Source organism: Chiloscyllium plagiosum, unplaced genomic scaffold (genome assembly GCF_037043375.1).
Source record: "Chiloscyllium plagiosum isolate Xiang-an unplaced genomic scaffold, Cpla_swu_hap1 HiC_scaffold_32, whole genome shotgun sequence".
NCBI lineage: Eukaryota > Metazoa > Chordata > Chondrichthyes > Orectolobiformes > Hemiscylliidae > Chiloscyllium > Chiloscyllium plagiosum.
This window is the reverse complement of record NW_028270170.1, coordinates 48,040,182-48,060,366: the sequence shown is the minus strand read 5'-3', so window position 1 is coordinate 48,060,366 and position 20,185 is coordinate 48,040,182. Positions and strand designations below refer to the sequence as shown.

General features: G+C 63.8%; 1 protein-coding gene across 1 annotated transcript in view; it reads right to left on the bottom strand.

Annotated features, from left to right (window-relative positions):
- Window positions 1–20,185, bottom strand: part of kcnh6a (potassium voltage-gated channel, subfamily H (eag-related), member 6a) — a 427,015-nt gene that overhangs the window by 358,733 nt on the left and 48,097 nt on the right. The gene's annotated exons all lie outside the window — the stretch shown is intronic.

Genomic DNA, 20,185 nt, shown 5'->3' with positions numbered 1-20,185 from the left:
GTAGCACCCAGAGACAGGACAGCACCCAGAGACAGGGCAGCACCCAGGGACAGGGCAGCATCCAGAGACAGGACAGCACCCAGGGACAGGACAGCACCAAGGGACAGGGCAGCGCCCAGGGACAGGACAGCACCCAGGGACAGGTCAGCACCCAGAGACCGGACAGCACCCAGGGACAAGGCAGCGCCCAGGGACAGGACAGCACCCAGAAACAGGGAGCACCCAGGTACAGGACAGCACCCAGAGACAGGACAGTACCCAGAGACAGGGCAGCACCCAGAGACAGGGCAGCACCCAGAGACAGGACAGCACCCAGAGACAGGACAGTACCCAGAGACAGGGCAGCACCCAGAGACAGGGCAGCACCCAGAGACAGGACAGTACCCAGGGACAGGACAGCACCCAGAGACAGGACAGCGCCCAGAGACAGGGCAGCACCCAGAGACAGGACAGTACCCAGGGACAGGGCAGCACCCAGGGACAGGACAGTACCCAGAGATAGGTCAGCAACCAGGGACCGGACAGCACCCAGGGACCGGACAGCACCCCGGGACAGGACAGCACCCAGGGACAGGACAGCACCCACAGATAGGACAGCACCCAGAGACAGGACAGCACCCAGAGATAGGACAGCAACCAGAGATAGGACAGCACCCAGAGATAGGTCAGCAACCAGGGACAGGACAGCACCCAGAGGTAGGACAGCACCCAGAGATAGGACAGCACCCAGAGATAGGTCAGCAACCAGGGACAGGACAGCACCCAGAGGTAGGACAGCACCCAGAGATAGGTCAGCAACCAGGGATAGGACAGCACCCAGTGAACGGACAGCACCCAGGGACAGGGCAGCACCCAGGGACAGGGCAGCACCCAGGGACATGGCAGCACACAGGGACAGGGCAGCACCCACAGATAGGACAGCACCCAGGGACAGGACAGCACCCAGAGATAGGATAGCACCCACAGATAGGACAGCACCCAGGGACAGGGCAGCACCCAGGGACAGGACACCACCCAGGGACAGGAGAGCACCCACAGATAGGACAGCACCCAGAGACAGGACACCACCCAGGGACAGGAGAGCACCCACAGATAGGTCAGCAACCAGGGACAGGACAGCACCCAGTGAACGGACAGCACCCAGGGACAGGGCAGCACCCAGAGATAGGACAGCACCCAGGGACAGGACAGCACCCAGAGATAGGACAGCACCCAGAGATAGGGCAGCACCCAGGGACAGGAGAGCACCCAGGGACAGGACAGCACCCAGAGACAGGACAGCACCCAGAGACAGGGCAGCACCCAGAGACAGGGCAGCACCCAGAGACAGGACAGCACCCAGGGACAGGACAGCACCCAGAGACAGGACAGCGCCCAGAGACAGGGCAGCACCCAGAGACAGGACAGTACCCAGAGACAGCGCAGCACCCAGAGACAGGACAGCACCCAGGGACAGGGCAGCACCCAGGGACAGGACAGCACCCAGGGACAGGGCAGCACCCAGGGACAGGGCAGCACCCAGGGACAGGACAGTACCCAGAGATAGGTCAGCAACCAGGGACCGGACAGCACCCAGGGACCGGACAGCACCCCGGGACAGGACAGCACCCAGGGACAGGACAGCACCCACAGATAGGACAGCACCCAGGGACAGGACAGCACCCAGAGATAGGACAGCACACAGAGATAGGAAAGCACACAGAGATAGGTCAGCAACCAGAGACCGGACAGCACCCAGGGACAGGGCAGCACCCAGGGACCGGACAGCACCCAGGGACTGGGCAGCACCAAGAGAAAGGACAGCACCCAGGGATAGGGCAGCACCCAGATACAGGACAGCACCCAGGGACAGGACAGTACCCAGAGATAGGACAGCACCCAGAGATAGGACAGCACCCAGGGACAGGACAGCACCCAGGCAGCACCCAGATACAGGACAGCACCCAGGGACAGGACAGTACCCAGAGATAGGACAGCACCCAGAGATAGGACAGCACCCAGGGACAGGACAGCACCCAGGGACAGGGCAGCACCCAGGGACAGGGCGGCACCCATGGACAGGACAGCACCCAGGGACAGGACAGCATCCAGGGACTGGACAGCACCCAGGGACAGGACAGCACCCAGGGACAGGACAGCACCCAGAGATAGGACAGCACCCAGAGATAGGTCAGCAACCAGGGACAGGACAGCACCCAGAGATAGGACAGCACCCAGAGATAGGTCAGCAACCAGGGACAGGACAGCACCCAGTGAACGGACAGCACCCAGGGACAGGGCAGCACCCAGGGACAGGGCAGCACCCAGGGACATGGCAGCACACAGGGACAGGGCAGCACCCACAGATAGGACAGCACCCAGGGACAGGGCAGTACCCAGGGACAGGACAGTACCCAGAGATAGGTCAGCAACCAGGGACCGGACAGCACCCAGGGACCGGACAGCACCCCGGGACAGGACAGCACCCAGGGACAGGACAGCACCCACAGATAGGACAGCACCCAGGGACAGGACAGCACCCAGAGATAGGACAGCACACAGAGATAGGAAAGCACACAGAGATAGGTCAGCAACCAGAGACCGGACAGCACCCAGGGACAGGGCAGCACCCAGGGACCGGACAGCACCCAGGGACTGGGCAGCACCAAGAGAAAGGACAGCACCCAGGGATAGGGCAGCACCCAGATACAGGACAGCACCCAGGGACAGGACAGTACCCAGAGATAGGACAGCACCCAGAGATAGGACAGCACCCAGGGACAGGACAGCACCCAGGCAGCACCCAGATACAGGACAGCACCCAGGGACAGGACAGTACCCAGAGATAGGACAGCACCCAGAGATAGGACAGCACCCAGGGACAGGACAGCACCCAGGGACAGGGCAGCACCCAGGGACAGGGCGGCACCCATGGACAGGACAGCACCCAGGGACAGGACAGCATCCAGGGACTGGACAGCACCCAGGGACAGGACAGCACCCAGGGACAGGACAGCACCCAGAGATAGGACAGCACCCAGAGATAGGTCAGCAACCAGGGACAGGACAGCACCCAGAGATAGGACAGCACCCAGAGATAGGTCAGCAACCAGGGACAGGACAGCACCCAGTGAACGGACAGCACCCAGGGACAGGGCAGCACCCAGGGACAGGGCAGCACCCAGGGACATGGCAGCACACAGGGACAGGGCAGCACCCACAGATAGGACAGCACCCAGGGACAGGACAGCACCCAGAGATAGGACAGCACCCACAGATAGGACAGCACCCAGGGACAGGGCAGCACCCAGGGACAGGACAGCACCCAGGGACAGGACAGCACCGATGGACAGGAGAGCACACAGGAACGGGACAGCACCCAGAGATAGGACAGCACCAAGGGACAGGACAGCAGCCATGGGCAGGAGAGCACCAAGGAACAGGACAGCACCCAGGGACAGGGCAGCACCCAGGGACAGGACAGCACCCATGGACAGGAGAGCACCAAGGGACAGGAGAGCACCCAGGGACAGGACAGCACCCATGGACTGGACAGCACCCAGAGACAGGGACAAGACAGCACCCAGGGACAGGGCAGCACCCAGGGAAAGGACAGCACCCAGGGACAGGGATGCACCCAGGGACAGGGCAGCACCCAGAGACAGGACAGCACCCAGAGACAGGGCAGCACCTAGGGACAGCACAGCACCCAGGGACAGGACAGCACCCAGAGACAGGACAGGACCCAGAGACAGGACAGGACCCAGAGACAGGACAGCACCCAGGGACAGGACAGCACCCAGGGACAGGGCAGCACCCAGGGACAGGACAGCACCCAGAGATAGGACAGCACCCTGAGATAGGTCAGCAACCAGAGACCGGACAGCACCCAGGGACAGGGCATCACCCAGGGACCGGACAGCACCCAGTGACTGGACAGCACCAAGAGAAAGGACAGCACCCAGGGATAGGGCAGCACCCAGATACAGGACAGCACCCAGGGACAGGACAGTACCCAGAGATAGGACAGCACCCAGGGACAGGGCAGCACCCAGATACAGGACAGCACCCAGGGACAGGACAGTACCCAGAGATAGGACAGCACCCAGAGACAGGACAGCACCCAGAGACAGGGCAGCACCCAAAGACAGGGCAACACCCAGAGACTGGACAGCACCCAGAGATAGGACAGCACCCAGGGACAGGACAGCACCCAGCGACTGGACAGCACCCAGAGACAGGACAGCACCCAGGATCAGGACAGCACCCAGGGACAGGGCAGCCCCCCGTGACGGGACAGCACCCAGCGACAGGAAAGCCCCCAGTGTCTGGACAACACCCAGGGACTGGACAGCACCCCGAGACAGGGATGCACCCAGGGACAGGGCAGCACCCAGGGACCGGACAGCACCCAGGGACTGGACAGCACCCAGAGACAGGACAGCACCCAGAGACAGAGCAGCACCCAAAGACAGGGCAACACCCAGAGACTGGACAGCACCCAGAGATAGGACAGCACCCAGGGACTGGACAGCACCCAGGGACAGGGCAGCACGCAGGGACAGGGCAGCACCCATGGACAGGATGGCGCCCAGGGACAGGACAGCACCCAGCGACTGGACAGCACCCAGAGACAGGACAGCACCCAGGATCAGGACAGCACCCAGGGACAGGGCAGCACCCAGGGAAAGGACAGCACCCATGGACAGGAGAGCACACAGGGACAGGGATGCACCCAGGGACAGGACAGCACCCAGGGACAGGGCAGTACCCAGGGACAGGTCAACACTCAGGGACAGGGCAGTACCCAGGGACAGGGCAGTACCCAGGGACAGGTCAACACTCAGGGACAGGGCAGTACCCAGGGACAGGACAGCACCCAGAAATAAGATAGACCCAGGGACCGGACAGCACCCAGGGACAGGACAGCACCCAGGACCGGGCCAGCACCCAGGGGACAGGACAGCACCCAAAGACAGGGCAGCACCCAAAGACAGGGCAGCACCCAGAGACAGGACAGCACCCAGAGATAGGACATACCCAGGATCAGGACAGCACCCAGGGACAGGGCAGCACCTAGAGACAGGACAGCACCCAGGATCAGGACAGCACCCAGGGACAGGGCAGCCCCCCGTGACGGGACAGCACCCAGGGACAGGGCAGCACCCAGGGACCGGACAGCACCCAGGGACTGGACAGCACCCAGAGACAGGACAGCACCCAGAGACAGAGCAGCACCCAAAGACAGGGCAACACCCAGAGACTGGACAGCACCCAGAGATAGGACAGCACCCAGGGACAGGACAGCACCCTGAGACAGGTCAGCACCCAGTGAACGGACAGCACCAAGGGACAGGGCAGCACCCAGGGACAGGACAGCACCCAGAGACAGGGACAAGACAGCACCCAGAGACAGGACAGCACCCAGAGACAGGACAGCACCCAGAGACAGAGCAGCACCCAAAGACAGGGCAACACCCAGAGACTGGACAGCACCCAGAGATAGGACAGCACCAAGGGACAGGACAGCACCCAGAGACAGTTCAGCACCCAGTGAACTGACAGCACCCAGGGCCAGGGATGCACCCAGGGACAGGGCAGCACGCAGAGACAGGACAGCACCCATGGACAGGAGAGCACCAAGGGACAGGAGAGCACCCAGGGACTGGACAGCACCCATGGACTGGACAGCACCCAGAGACAGGGACAAGACAGCACCCAGGGACAGGGCAGCACCCAGGGAAAGGACAGCACCCAGGGACAGGGATGCACCCAGGGACAGGACAGCACACAGAGACAGGACAGCACCCAGAGACAGGGCAGCACCCAGGGACTAGACAGCACCCAGGGACAGGACAGCAGAGATAGGACAGCACCCAGGAACAGGACAGCACCTAGGGACCGGACAGCACCCAGGGACAGGGCAGCACCCAGGGACCGGACAGCACCCAGGGACTGGACAGCACCCAGAGACAGGACAGCACCCAGAGACAGGGCAGCACCCAAAGACAGGGCAACACCCAGAGACTGGACAGCACCCAGAGATAGGACAGCACCCAGGGACAGGACAGCACCCAGCGACTGGACAGCACCCAGAGACAGGACAGCACCCAGGATCAGGACAGCACCCAGGGACAGGGCAGCCCCCCGTGACGGGACAGCACCCAGCGACAGGAAAGCCCCCAGTGTCTGGACAACACCCAGGGACTGGACAGCACCCCGAGACAGGGATGCACCCAGGGACAGGGCAGCACCCAGGGACCGGACAGCACCCAGGGACTGGACAGCACCCAGAGACAGGACAGCACCCAGAGACAGAGCAGCACCCAAAGACAGGGCAACACCCAGAGACTGGACAGCACCCAGAGATAGGACAGCACCCAGGGACAGGACCGCACCCGGAGATAGGTCATACCCAGGGACCGGACAGCACCCAGGGACTGGACAGCACCCAGGGACAGGGCAGCACGCAGGGACAGGGCAGCACCCAAGGACAGGACAGCACCCAGGGACAGGAGAGCACCCAGGGACAGGGATGCACCCAGGGACAGGACAGCACTCAGGGACAGGACAGCACCCATGGACAGGAGGGCGCCCAGGGACAGGACAGCACCCAGCGACTGGACAGCACCCAGAGACAGGACAGCACCCAGGATCAGGACAGCACCCAGGGACAGGGCAGCACCCAGGGAAAGGACAGCACCCATGGACAGGAGAGCACCCAGGGACAGGGATGCACCCAGGGACAGGACAGCACCCAGGGACAGGGCAGTACCCAGGGACAGGTCAACACTCAGGGACAGGGCAGTACCCAGGGACAGGGCAGTACCCAGGGACAGGGCAGCACGCAGGGACAGGGCAGCACCCATGGACAGGGCAGCACCCAAAGACAGGGCAACACCCAGAGACTGGACAGCACCCAGAGATAGGACAGCACCAAGGGACAGGACAGCACCCAGAGACAGTTCAGCACCCAGTGAACTGACAGCACCCAGGGCCAGGGATGCACCCAGGGACAGGGCAGCACGCAGAGACAGGACAGCACCCATGGACAGGAGAGCACCAAGGGACAGGAGAGCACCCAGGGACTGGACAGCACCCATGGACTGGACAGCACCCAGAGACAGGGACAAGACAGCACCCAGGGACAGGGCAGCACCCAGGGAAAGGACAGCACCCAGGGACAGGGATGCACCCAGGGACAGGACAGCACACAGAGACAGGACAGCACCCAGAGACAGGGCAGCACCCAGGGACTAGACAGCACCCAGGGACAGGACAGCAGAGATAGGACAGCACCCAGGAACAGGACAGCACCTAGGGACCGGACAGCACCCAGGGACAGGGCAGCACCCAGGGACCGGACAGCACCCAGGGACTGGACAGAACCCAGAGACAGGACAGCACCCAGAGACAGGGCAGCACCCAAAGACAGGGCAACACCCAGAGACTGGACAGCACCCAGAGATAGGACAGCACCCAAGGACAGGACAGCACCCAGCGACTGGACAGCACCCAGAGACAGGACAGCACCCAGGATCAGGACAGCACCCAGGGACAGGGCAGCCCCCCGTGATGGGACAGCACCCAGCGACAGGAAAGCCCCCAGTGTCTGGACAACACCCAGGGACTGGACAGCACCCCGAGACAGGGATGCACCCAGGGACAGGGCAGCACCCAGGGACCGGACAGCACCCAGGGACTGGACAGCACCCAGAGACAGGACAGCACCCAGAGACAGAGCAGCACCCAAAGACAGGGCAACACCCAGAGACTGGACAGCACCCAGAGATAGGACAGCACCCAGGGACAGGACCGCACCCGGAGATAGGTCATACCCAGGGACCGGACAGCACCCAGGGACTGGACAGCACCCAGGGACAGGGCAGCACGCAGGGACAGGGCAGCACCCAGGGACAGGACAGCACCCAGGGACAGGACAGCACCCAGGGACAGGGATGCACCCAGGGACAGGACAGCACTCAGGGACAGGACAGCACCCATGGACAGGAGGGCGCCCAGGGACAGGACAGCACCCAGCGACTGGACAGCACCCAGAGACAGGACAGCACCCAGGATCAGGACAGCACCCAGGGACAGGGCAGCACCCAGGGAAAGGACAGCACCCATGGACAGGAGAGCACCCAGGGACAGGGATGCACCCAGGGACAGGACAGCACCCAGGGACAGGGCAGTACCCAGGGACAGGTCAACACTCAGGGACAGGGCAGTACCCAGGGACAGGGCAGTACCCAGGGACAGGTCAACACTCAGGGACAGGGCAGTACCCAGGGACAGGGCAGCACCCAGGGACAGGTCAGCACCCAGAAATAGGATAGACCCAGGGACCGGACAGCACCCAGGGACAGGACAGCACCCAGGACCGGGCCAGCACCCAGGGGACAGGACAGCACCCAAAGACAGGGCAGCACCCAGAGATAGGACATACCCAGGGACCGGACAGCACCCAGGGACAGGTCAGCACTCAGGGACAGGGCAGTACCCAGGGACAGGGCAGCACCCAGGGACAGGGCAGTACCCAGGGACAGGTCAACACTCAGGGACAGGGCAGTACCCAGGGACAGGGCAGCACCCAGGGACAGGACAGCACCCGGAGATAGGACATACCCAGGGACCGGACAGCACCCAGGGACAGGTCAGCTCTCAGGGCAGGGCAGTACCCAGGGACAGGACAGCACTCAGGGACAGGGCAGTACCCAGGGACAGGACAGCACCCAGCGACAGGACAGCCCCCAGTGTCTGGACAGCACCCAGGAACAGGACAGCACCCCGAGACAGGGATGCACCCAGGGACAGGGCAGCACCCAGAAATAGGATAGACCCAGGGACCGGACAGCACCCAGGGACAGGACAGCACCCAGAGACGGGATAGCACCCAGGGACAGGGCAGCACCCAGGGACAGGACAGCACCCAGCGACTGGACAGCACCCAGAGACAGGACAGCACACAGGATCAGGACAGCACCCAGGGACAGGGCAGCCCCCAGTGACAGGACAGCACCCAGCGACAGGACAGCCCCCAGTGTCTGGACAGCACCCAGGAACAGGACAGCACCCCGAGACAGGGATGCACCCAGGGACAGGGCAGCACCCAGGGACCGGACAGCACCCAGGGACTGGACAGCACCCAGAGACAGGACAGCACCCAGAGACAGGGCAGCACCCAAAGACAGGGCAACACCCAGAGACTGGACAGCACCCAGAGATAGGACAGCACCCAGGGACAGGACAGCACCCAGCGACTGGACAGCACCCAGAGACAGGACAGCACCCAGGATCAGGACAGCACCCAGGGACAGGGCAGCCCCCCGTGACGGGACAGCACCCAGCGACAGGAAAGCCCCCAGTGTCTGGACAACACCCAGGGACTGGACAGCACCCCGAGACAGGGATACACCCAGGGACAGGGCAGCACCCAGGGACCGGACAGCACCCAGGGACTGGACAGCACCCAGAGACAGGACAGTACCCAGAGACAGGGCAGCACTCAAAGACAGGGCAACACCCAGAGACTGGACAGCACCCAGAGATAGGACAGCACCCAGGGACAGGACAGCACCTGGAGATAGGACATACCCAGGGACCGGACAGCACCCAGGGACTGGACAGCACTCAGGGACAGGGCAGCACGCAGGGACAGGGCAGCACCCAGGGACAGGACAGCACCCAGCGACTGGACAGCACCCAGAGACAGGACAGCACCCAGGATCAGGACAGCACCCAGGGACAGGGCAGCCCCCAGAGACAGGACAGCACCCATGGACAGGACAGCCCCCAGTGTCTGGACAGCACCCAGAGACAGGACAGCACCCAGGGACTGGACAGCACCCAGGGACAGGACAGCACCCAGTGAACAGACAGCACCCAGACATAGGAAAGCACCCAGGGACAGGACAGCATCCAGAGATAGGACAGCACCCAGGGACAGGACAGCATCAGGGACAGGACAGCAAGCAGGGACAGGACAGCACCCAGGACCGGGAAAGCACCTAGGGGACAGGACAGCACCCAGAGACAGGGCAGCACCCAAAGACAGGGATGCACCCAGAGACTGGACAGCACCCAGAGATAGGACATACACAGGGACCGGACAGCAACCAGGGACAGGACAGCACCCAGGACCGGGCCAGCACCCGGGGACAGGACAGCATCCAGAGACAGGACAGCACCCAGTGACAGGGCAGCAACCAGAGACAGGACAGAACCCAGGGACCGGACAGCACCCTGGGACTGGACAGCACCCAGAGACAGGACAGCACCCAGGGACAGGGCAGCAACCAGAGACAGGACAGCACCCAGGGACCGGACAGCACCCAGAGATTGGACAACACCCAGTGACAGGACAGCTCCCGGAGTTAGGACATACCCAGGGACCGGACAGCACCCAGGGACAGGGCAGCACCCAGGGACAGGACAGCATCCAGAGATAGGACAGCACCCAGGGACAGGACAGCACCCAGGGACAGGACAGAACCCATGGACAGGACAGCACCCAGGGACCGGACAGCAACCAGAGACAGGACAGCACCCAGAGACAGGGACAAGACAGCACCCAGGGACAGGGCAGCACCCAGGGACTGGACAGCACCCAGAGACAGGGACAAGACAGCACCCAGGGACAGGGCAGCACCCAGTGAACGGTCAGCACCGAGGGACAGGGATGCACCCAGGGACAGGGCAGCACCCAGGGACAGGACAGCACCCATGGACAGGAGAGCACCCAGGGACAGGGATGCACCCAGGGACAGGGCAGCACCCAGGGACAGGACAGCACACATGGGCAGGAGAGCACCCAGGGACAGGGCAGCACGCAGGGACAGGACAGCACCCATGGACAGGACAGCACCCAGGGACAGGACAGCACCCAGGGACAGGGCAGCACCCAGGGACAGGACAGCACCCAGGGACAGGACAGCAACCAGGGACAGGACAGCACCCAGGACCGGGCCAGCACCCAGGGGACAGGACAGCACCCTGAGACAGTGCAGCACCCAGAGACTGGACAGCACACAGGGACAGGACAGCACCCAGAGATAGGACAGCACCCAGATATAGGTCAGCAACCAGGGACAGGACAGCACCCAGAGATAGGACAGCACCCAGGGACTGAACAGCACCCAGAGACAGGACAGCACCCAGAGACAGGGACAGCACCCAAAGACAGGGCAGCACCCAGAGACTGGACAGCACCCAGAGATAGGACAGCACCCAGTGACATGACAGCACCCAGAGATAGAACATACCCAGGGACCGGACAGCACCCAGGTACTGGACAGCACCCAGAGACAGGGCAGCACCCAGCGACAGGACAGCACCCAGCGACTGGACAGCACCCAGAGACAGGACAGCACCCAGGATCAGGGCAGCCCCCAGTGACTGGACAGCACCCAGCGACAGGACAGCACCCAGTGTCTGGACAGCACCCAGAGACTGGACAGCACCCAGGGACAGGGCAGCACCCAGGGACAGGACAGCACCCAGCGATTGGACAGCACCCAGGATCAGGACCGCACCCAGGGACAGGGCAGCCCCCAGTCACTGGACAGCACCCAGCGACAGGACAGCCCCCAGTGTCTGGACAGCACCCAGAGACAGGACAGCACCCAGGGACTGGACAGCACCCAGGGACAGGACAGCACCCAGGGACAGGACAGAACCCATGGACAGGACAGCACCCAGGGACCGGACAACAACCAGAGACAGGACAGCACCCAGAGACAGGGACAAGACAGCACCCAGAGACAGGACAGCACCCAGAGACAGGGCAGCACCCAGGGACAGGACAGCACCCAGGGACAGGAGAGCACCCAGGGACAGGGCAGCACCCAGGGACAGGACAGCACCCAGGGACAGGGCAGCACCCAGGGACAGGACAGCACTCAGGGACAGGACAGCAACCATAGACAGGACAGCACCCAGGGACAGGGCAGCACCCAGGAACCGGACATCACTCGGAATCAGGGCAGCACCCAGGGACAAGGGTGCACCCAGGGACAGGGCAGCACCCAGGGACAGGGCAGCAACCAGAGACAGGACAACACACAGGGACCGGACAGCACCCAGAGATAGGACAGCACCCAGTGACAGGACAGCACCCGGAGATAGGACATACCCAGGGACCGGACAGCACCCAGGGACAGGGCAGCACCCAGGGACAGGACAGCATCCAGAGATAGGACAGCACCCAGGAACAGGACAGCACCCAGGGACAGGACAGAACCCATGGACAGGACAGCATCCAGGGACCGGACAGCAACCAGAGACAGGACAGCACCCAGAGACAGGGACAAGACAGCACCCAGGGACAGGGCAGCACCCAGGGACAGGACAGCATCCAGAGATAGGACAGCACCCAGGGACAGGACAGCACCCAGGGACAGGACAGAACCCATGGACAGGACAGCACCCAGGGACCGGACAGCAACCAGAGACAGGACAGCACCCAGAGACAGGGAAAAGACAGCACCCAGGGACAGGGATGCACCCAGGGACAGGACAGCACCCAGAGACAGGACAGCACCCAGAGATAGGGCAGCACCCAGGGACTGGACAGCACCCAGAGACAGGGACAAGACAGCACCCAGGGACAGGGCAGCACCCAGTGAACGGTCAGCACCGAGGGACAGGACAGCACCCAGGGACAGGGCAGCACCCAGGGACAGGACAGCACCCATGGACAGGAGAGCACCCAGGGACAGGGATGCACCCAGGGACAGGGCAGCACCCAGGGACAGGACAGCACACATGGGCAGGAGAGCACCGAGGGACAGGACAGCACCCAGGGACAGGGCAGCACCCAGGGACAGGACAGCACCCAGGGACAGGACAGCAACCAGGGACAGGACAGCACCCAGGACCGGGCCAGCACCCAGGGGACAGGACAGCACCCTGAGACAGTGCAGCACCCAGAGACTGGACAGCACACAGGGACAGGACAGCACCCAGAGATAGGACAGCACCCAGATATAGGTCAGCAACCAGGGACAGGACAGCACCCAGAGATAGGACAGCACCCAGAGATAGGACAGCACTCAGAGATAGGACATACCCAGGGACCGGACAGCACCCAGGGACTGGACAGCACCCAGGGACAGGGCAGCAATCAGGAACAGGGCACTACCCAGGGACAGGGCAGCACCCAGGGACAGGACAGCACCCAGAAATAGGATAGACCCAGGGACCGGACAGCACCCAGGGACAGGACAGCACCCAGAGATGGGATAGAACCCAGGGACAGGGCAGCACCCAGGGACAGGACAGCACCCAGCGACTGGACAGCACCCAGGGACAGGACAGCACCCAGGATCAGGGCAGCCCCCAGTGACTGGACAGCACCCAGCGACAGGACAGCCCCCAGTGTCTGGACAACACCCAGAGACAGGACAGCACCCAGGGACAGGGCAGCACCCAGGGACAGGACAGCACCCAGCGATTGGACAGCACCCAGAGACAGGACAGCACCCAGGATCAGGTCAGCACCCAGGGACAGGGCAGCCCCCAGTCACTGGACAGCACCCAGCGACAGGACAGCCCCCAGTGTCTGGACAGCACCCAGGGACAGGACAGCACCCAGTGAACGGACAGCACCCAGGGACAGGGATGCACCCAAGGACAGGGCAGCACCCAGGGACAGGACAGCACCCAGAGATAGGAAAGCACCCAGGGACAGGACAGCACCCAGAGATAGGACAGCACCCAGGGACAGGACAGCACCCAGGGACAGGACAGAACCCATGGACAGGTCAGCACCCAGGGACTGGACAACAACCAGAGACAGGACAGCACCCAGAGACAGGAACCGGACAGCACCCAGAGATAGGACAGCACCCAGTGACAGGACAGCACCCGGAGATAGGACATACCCAGGGACCGGACAGCACCCAGGGACAGGGCAGCACCCAGGGACAGGACAGCACCCAGAGATAGGACAGCACCCAGTGACAGGACAGCACCCGGAGATAGGACATACCCACGGACCGGAGAGCACCCTGGGACAGGACAGCACCCAGGGACAGGACAGAACCCATGGACAGGACAGCACCCAGGGACCGGACAGCAACCAGAGACAGGACAGCACTCAGAGACAGGGACAAGACAGCACCCAGGGACAGGGCAGCACCCAGTGAATGGTCAGCACCCAGGGACAGGGATGCACCCAGGGACAGGACAGCACCCAGAGACAGAGCAGCACCCAGGGACTGGACAGCACCCAGATACAGGGACAAGACAGCACCCAGGGACAGGGCAGCACCCAGTGAACGGTCAGCACCGAGGGACAGGGATGCACCCAGGGACAGGGCAGCACCCAGGGACAGGACAGCACCCGTGGACAGGAGAGCACCCAGGGACAGGGATGCACCCAGGGACAGGGCAGCACCCAGGGACAGGACAGCACACATGGGCAGGAGAGCACCCAGGGACAGGGATGCACCCAGGGACAGGACAGCACCCAGGGACAGGGATGCACCCAGGGACAGGGCAGCACCCAGGGACAGGACAGCACCCATGGACAGGAGAGCACCCAGGGACAGGGATGCACCCAGGGACAGGGCGGCACGCAGGGACCGGACAGCACCCATGGACAGGAGAGCCCCCAGGGACAGGACAGCACCCAGGGACAGGACAGCACCCAGGGACAGGACAGGAACCAGGGACAGGACAGCACCCAGGACCGGGCCAGCACCCAGGGGACAGGACAGCACCCTGAGACAGTGCAGCACCCAGAGACTGGACAGCACACAGGGACAGGACAGCACCCAGAGATAGGACAGCACCCAGAGATAGGACAGCACCCAGAGATAGGACAGCACCCAGGAACAGGACAGCACCCCAAGACAGGGATGCACCCAGGGACAGGGCAGCACCTAGGGACAGGACAGCACCAGGGACTGGACAGCACCCAGAGACAGGACAGCAACGAGAGACAGGGACAGCACCCAAAGACAGGGCAGCACCCAGAGACTGGACAGCACACAGAGATAGGACAGCACCCAGTGACAGGGCAGCACTCAGGGACAGGGCAGTACCCAGGGACAGGGTAGCACCCAGGGACAGGACAGCACCCAGAGATAGGACATACCCAGGGACCGGACAGCACCCAGGGACAGGACAGCACACAGAGACGGGATAGCACCCAGGGACAGGGCAGCACCCAGGGACAGGACAGCACCCAGCGACTGGACAGCCCCCAGTGTCTGGACAGCACCCAGAGACAGGACAGCACCCAGGGACAGGGCAGCACCCAGGGACAGGACAGCACCCAGCGATTGGACAGCACCCAGAGACAGGACAGCACCCAGGATCAGGACAGCACCCAGGGACAGGGCAGCACCCAGGGACAGGGCAGCACCCAGGGACAGGACAGCACCCAGCGATTGGACAGCACCCAGAGACAGGACAGCACCCAGGATCAGGACAGCACCCAGGGACAGGGCAGCCCCCAGTCACTGGACAGCACCCAGCAACAGGACAGCCCCCAGTGTCTGGACAGCACCCAGAGACAGGACAGCACCCAGGGACTGGACAGCACCCAGGGACAGGACAGCACCCAGTGAACGGACAGCACCCAGGGACAGGGATGCACCCAAGGACAGGGCAGCACCCAGGGACAGGACAGCACCCAGAGATAGGAAAGCACCCAGGGACAGGACAGCAACCAGAGATAGGACAGCACCCAGGGACAGGACAGCACCCAGGGACAGGACAGAACCCATGGACAGGACAGCACCCAGGGACCGGACAACAACCAGAGACAGGACAGCACCCAGAGACAGGGACAAGACAGCACCCAGAGACAGGACAGCACCCAGAGACAGGGCAGCACCCAGGGACAGGACAGCACCCAGAGACAGGGACAGGGCAGCACTAAGGGACAGGACAGCACCCAGGGACAGGGCAGCACCCATGGACAGGAGAGCACCCAGGGACAGGGATGCACCCAGGGACAGGACAGCACCCATGGACAGGAGAGCACCCAGGGACAGGGATGCACCCAGGGACAGAGCAGCACCCAGGGACAGGACAGCCCCCATGGACAGGAGAGCACACAGGGACAGGGCGGCATGCAGGGACAGGACAGCACCCAGGGACTGGACAGCACCCAGAGACAGGACAGCACTCAGAGACAGGGCAGCACCCAGGGACTGGACAGCACCCAGAGACAGAGACAAGACAGCACCCAGGGACAGGGCAGCACCCAGTGAACGGTCAGCACCCAGGGACAGGGATGCACCCATGGACAGGGCAGCACCCAGGGACAGGGCAGCACCCAGGGACTTGACAGCACCCAGAGACACGGACAAGACAGCACCTAGGGACAGGGCAGCACCCAGTGTACGGTCAGCACCGAGGGACAGGGATGCACCCAGGGACAGGGCAGCACCCAGGGACAGGACAGCACCCATGGACAGGAGAGCACCCAGGGACAGGGCGGCACGCAGGGACAGGACAGCACCCAGGGACAGGACAGCAACCAGGGACAGGACAGCACCCAGGACCGGGCCAGCACCCAGGGGACAGGACAGCACCATGAGACAGTGCAGCACCCAGAGACTGGACATCACACAGGGACAGGACAGCACCCAGAGATAGGACAGCACCCAGACATAGGTCAGCAACCAGGGACAGGACAGCACCCAGAGATAGGACAGCACCCAGAGATAGGACAGCACGCAGAGATAGGACAGCACCCAGGAACAGGACAGCACCCCAAGACAGGGATGCACCCAGGGACAGGGCAGCACCCAGGGACAGGACAGCACCAGGGACTGGACAGCATCCAGAGACAGGACAGCACCCAGAGACGGGATAGCACCCAGGGACAGGGCAGCACCCAGGGACAGGACAGCACCCAGCGACTGGACAGCCCCCAGTGTCTGGACAGCACCCAGAGACAGGATAGCACCCAGGGACAGGGCAGCACCCAGGGACAGGACAGCACCCAGCGATTGGACAGCACCCAGAGACAGGACAGCACCCAGCGATTGGACAGCACCCAGAGACAGGACAGCACCCAGGATCAGGACAGCACCCAGGGACAGGGCAGCCTCCAGTCACTGGACAGCACCCAGCAACAGGACAGCCCCCAGTGTCTGGACAGCACCCAGAGACAGGACAGCACCCAGGGACTGGACAGCACCCAGGGACAGGACAGCACCCAGTGAACGGACAGCACCCAGGGACAGGGATGCACCCAAGGACAGGGCAGCACCCAGGGACAGGACAGCACCCAGAGGTAGGAAAGCACCCAGGGACAGGACAGCACCCAGAGATAGGACAGCACCCAGGGACAGGACAGCACCCAGGGACAGGACAGAACCCATGGACAGGACAGCACCCAGGGACCGGACAACAACCAGAGACAGGACAGCACCCAGAGACAGGGACAAGACAGCACCCAGAGACAGGACAGCACCCACAGACAGGGCAGCACCCAGGGACAGGACAGCACCCAGAGATAGGACAGCACCCTGGGACAGGACAGCACCCAGGGACAGGACAGAACCCATGGACAGGACAGCACCCAGGGACCGGACAACAACCAGAGACAGGACAGCACCCAGAGACAGGGACAAGACAGCACCCAGAGACAGGACAGCACCCAGAGGCAGAGCAGCACCCAGGGACTGGACAGCACCCAGAGACAGGGACAGGGCAGCACTAAGGGACAGGACAGCACCCAGGGACAGGGCAGCACCCGTGGACAGGAGAGCACCCAGGGACAGGGATGCACCCAGGGACAGGGCAGCACCCAGGGACAGGACAGCACCCATGGACAGGAGAGCACCCAGGGACAGGGATGCACCCAGGGACAGGGCAGCACCCAGGGACAGGACAGCACCCATGGACAGGAGAGCACCCAGGGACAGGACAGCACCCATGGACAGGAGAGCACCCATGGACAGGGCGGCACGCAGGGACAGGACAGCACTCAGGGACAGGACAGAACCCATGGACAGGAGAGCCCCCAGGGACAGGACAGCACCCAGGGACAGGACAGCACCCAGGGACAGGACAGCACCCATGGACAGGAGAGCACCCAGGGACAGGACAGCACCCATGGACAGGAGAGCACCCATGGACAGGGCGGCACGCAGGGACAGGACAGCACTCAGGGACAGGACAGAACCCATGGACAGGAGAGCCCCCAGGGACAGGACAGCACCCAGGGACAGGAGAGCACCCATGGACAGGGCGGCACGCAGGGACAGGACAGCACCCAGGGACAGGGCAGCACCCAGGGACCGGACAGCACCCAGGGACTGGACAGCACCCAGAGACAGGACAGCACCCAGAGACAGGGCAGCACCCAGGGACTGGACAGCACCCAGAGACAGGGACAAGACAGCACCCAGGGACAGGGCAGCACCCAGTGAACGGTCAGCACCCAGGGACAGGGATGCACCCATGGACAGGGCAGCACCCAGGGACAGGGCAGCACCCAGGGACTGGACAGCACCCAGAGACAGGAACAAGACAGCACCCCGGGACAGGGCAGCACCCAGTGAACGGTCAGCACCGAGGGACAGGGATGCACCCAGGGACAGGGCAGCACCCAGGGACAGGACAGCACCCATGGACAGGAGAGCACCCAGGGACAGGGCGGCACGCAGGGACAGGACAGCAGCCAGGGATAGGACAGCAACCAGGGACAGGAGAGCACCCTGAGACAGTGCAGCACCCAGAGACTGGACAGCACACAGGGACAGGACAGCACCCAGACATAGGACAGCACGCAGACATAGGTCAGCAACCAGGGACAGGACAGCACCCAGAGATAGGGCAGCACCCAGAGATAGGACAGTACCCAGGAACAGGACAGCACCCCGAGACAGGGATGCACCTAGGGACAGGACAGCAACCAGGGACAGGACAGCACCCAAAGACAGGGCAGCACCCAAAGACAGGGCAGCACCCAGAGACTGGACAGCACCCGGAGATGGGACATACCCAGGGACGGGACAGCACCCAGGGACAGGTCAGCACTCAGAGACAGGGCAGTACCCAGGGACAGGGCAGCACCCAGGGACAGGGCAGTACCCAGGGACAGGTCAGCACTCAGGGACAGGGCAGAACCCAGGGACAGGGCAGCACCCAGGGACAGGACAGCACCCAGAAATAGGATAGACCCAGGGACCGGACAGCACCCAGAGACGGGATAGCACCCAGGTACTGGGCAGCACCCAGGGACAGGACAGCACCCAGCGACTGGACAGCACCCAGAGACAGGACAGCACCCAGGATCAGGACAGCACCCAGGGACAGGGCAGCCCCCAGTGACGGGACAGCACCCAGCGACAGGACAGCCCCCAGTGTCTGGACAGCACCCAGGAACAGGACAGCACCCCGAGACAGGGATGCACCCAGGGACAGGGCAGCACCCAGGGACCGGTCAGCACCCAGGGACTGGACAGCACCCAGGGACAGGGCAGCCCCCAGTGACGGGACAGCACCCAGAGACAGGACAGCCCCCAGTGACTGGACAGCACCCAGGAACAGGACAGCACCCCAAGACAGGGATGCACCCAGGGACAGGGCAGCACCCAGGGACCGGACAGCACCCAGGGAATGGACAGCACTCAGAGACAGGACAGCACCCAGAGACAGGGCAGCACCCAAAGACAGGGCAACACCCGGAGAATGGACAGCACCCAGAGATAGGACAGCACCCAGTGACAGGACAGCACCCAGAGACAGGACAGCACCCAGGATCAGGACAGCACCCAGGGACAGGGCAGCCCCCAGTCACTGGACAGCACCCAGCGACAGGACAGCCCCCAGTGTCTGGACAGCACCCAGGAACAGGACAGCACCCCGAGACAGGGATGCACCCAGGGACAGGGCAGCACCCAGGGACCGGTCAGCACCCAGGGACTGGACAGCACCCAGGGACAGGGCAGCCCCCAGTGATGGGACAGCACCCAGAGACAGGACAGCCCCCAGTGACTGGACAGCACCCAGGAACAGGACAGCACCCCAAGACAGGGATGCACCCAGGGACAGGGCAGCACCCAGGGACCGGACAGCACCCAGGGAATGGACAGCACTCAGAGACAGGACAGCACCCAGAGACAGGGCAGCACCCAAAGACAGGGCAACACCCGGAGAATGGACAGCACCCCGAGATAGGACAGCACCCAGTGACAGGACAGCACCCAGAGACAGGACAGCACCCAGGATCAGGACA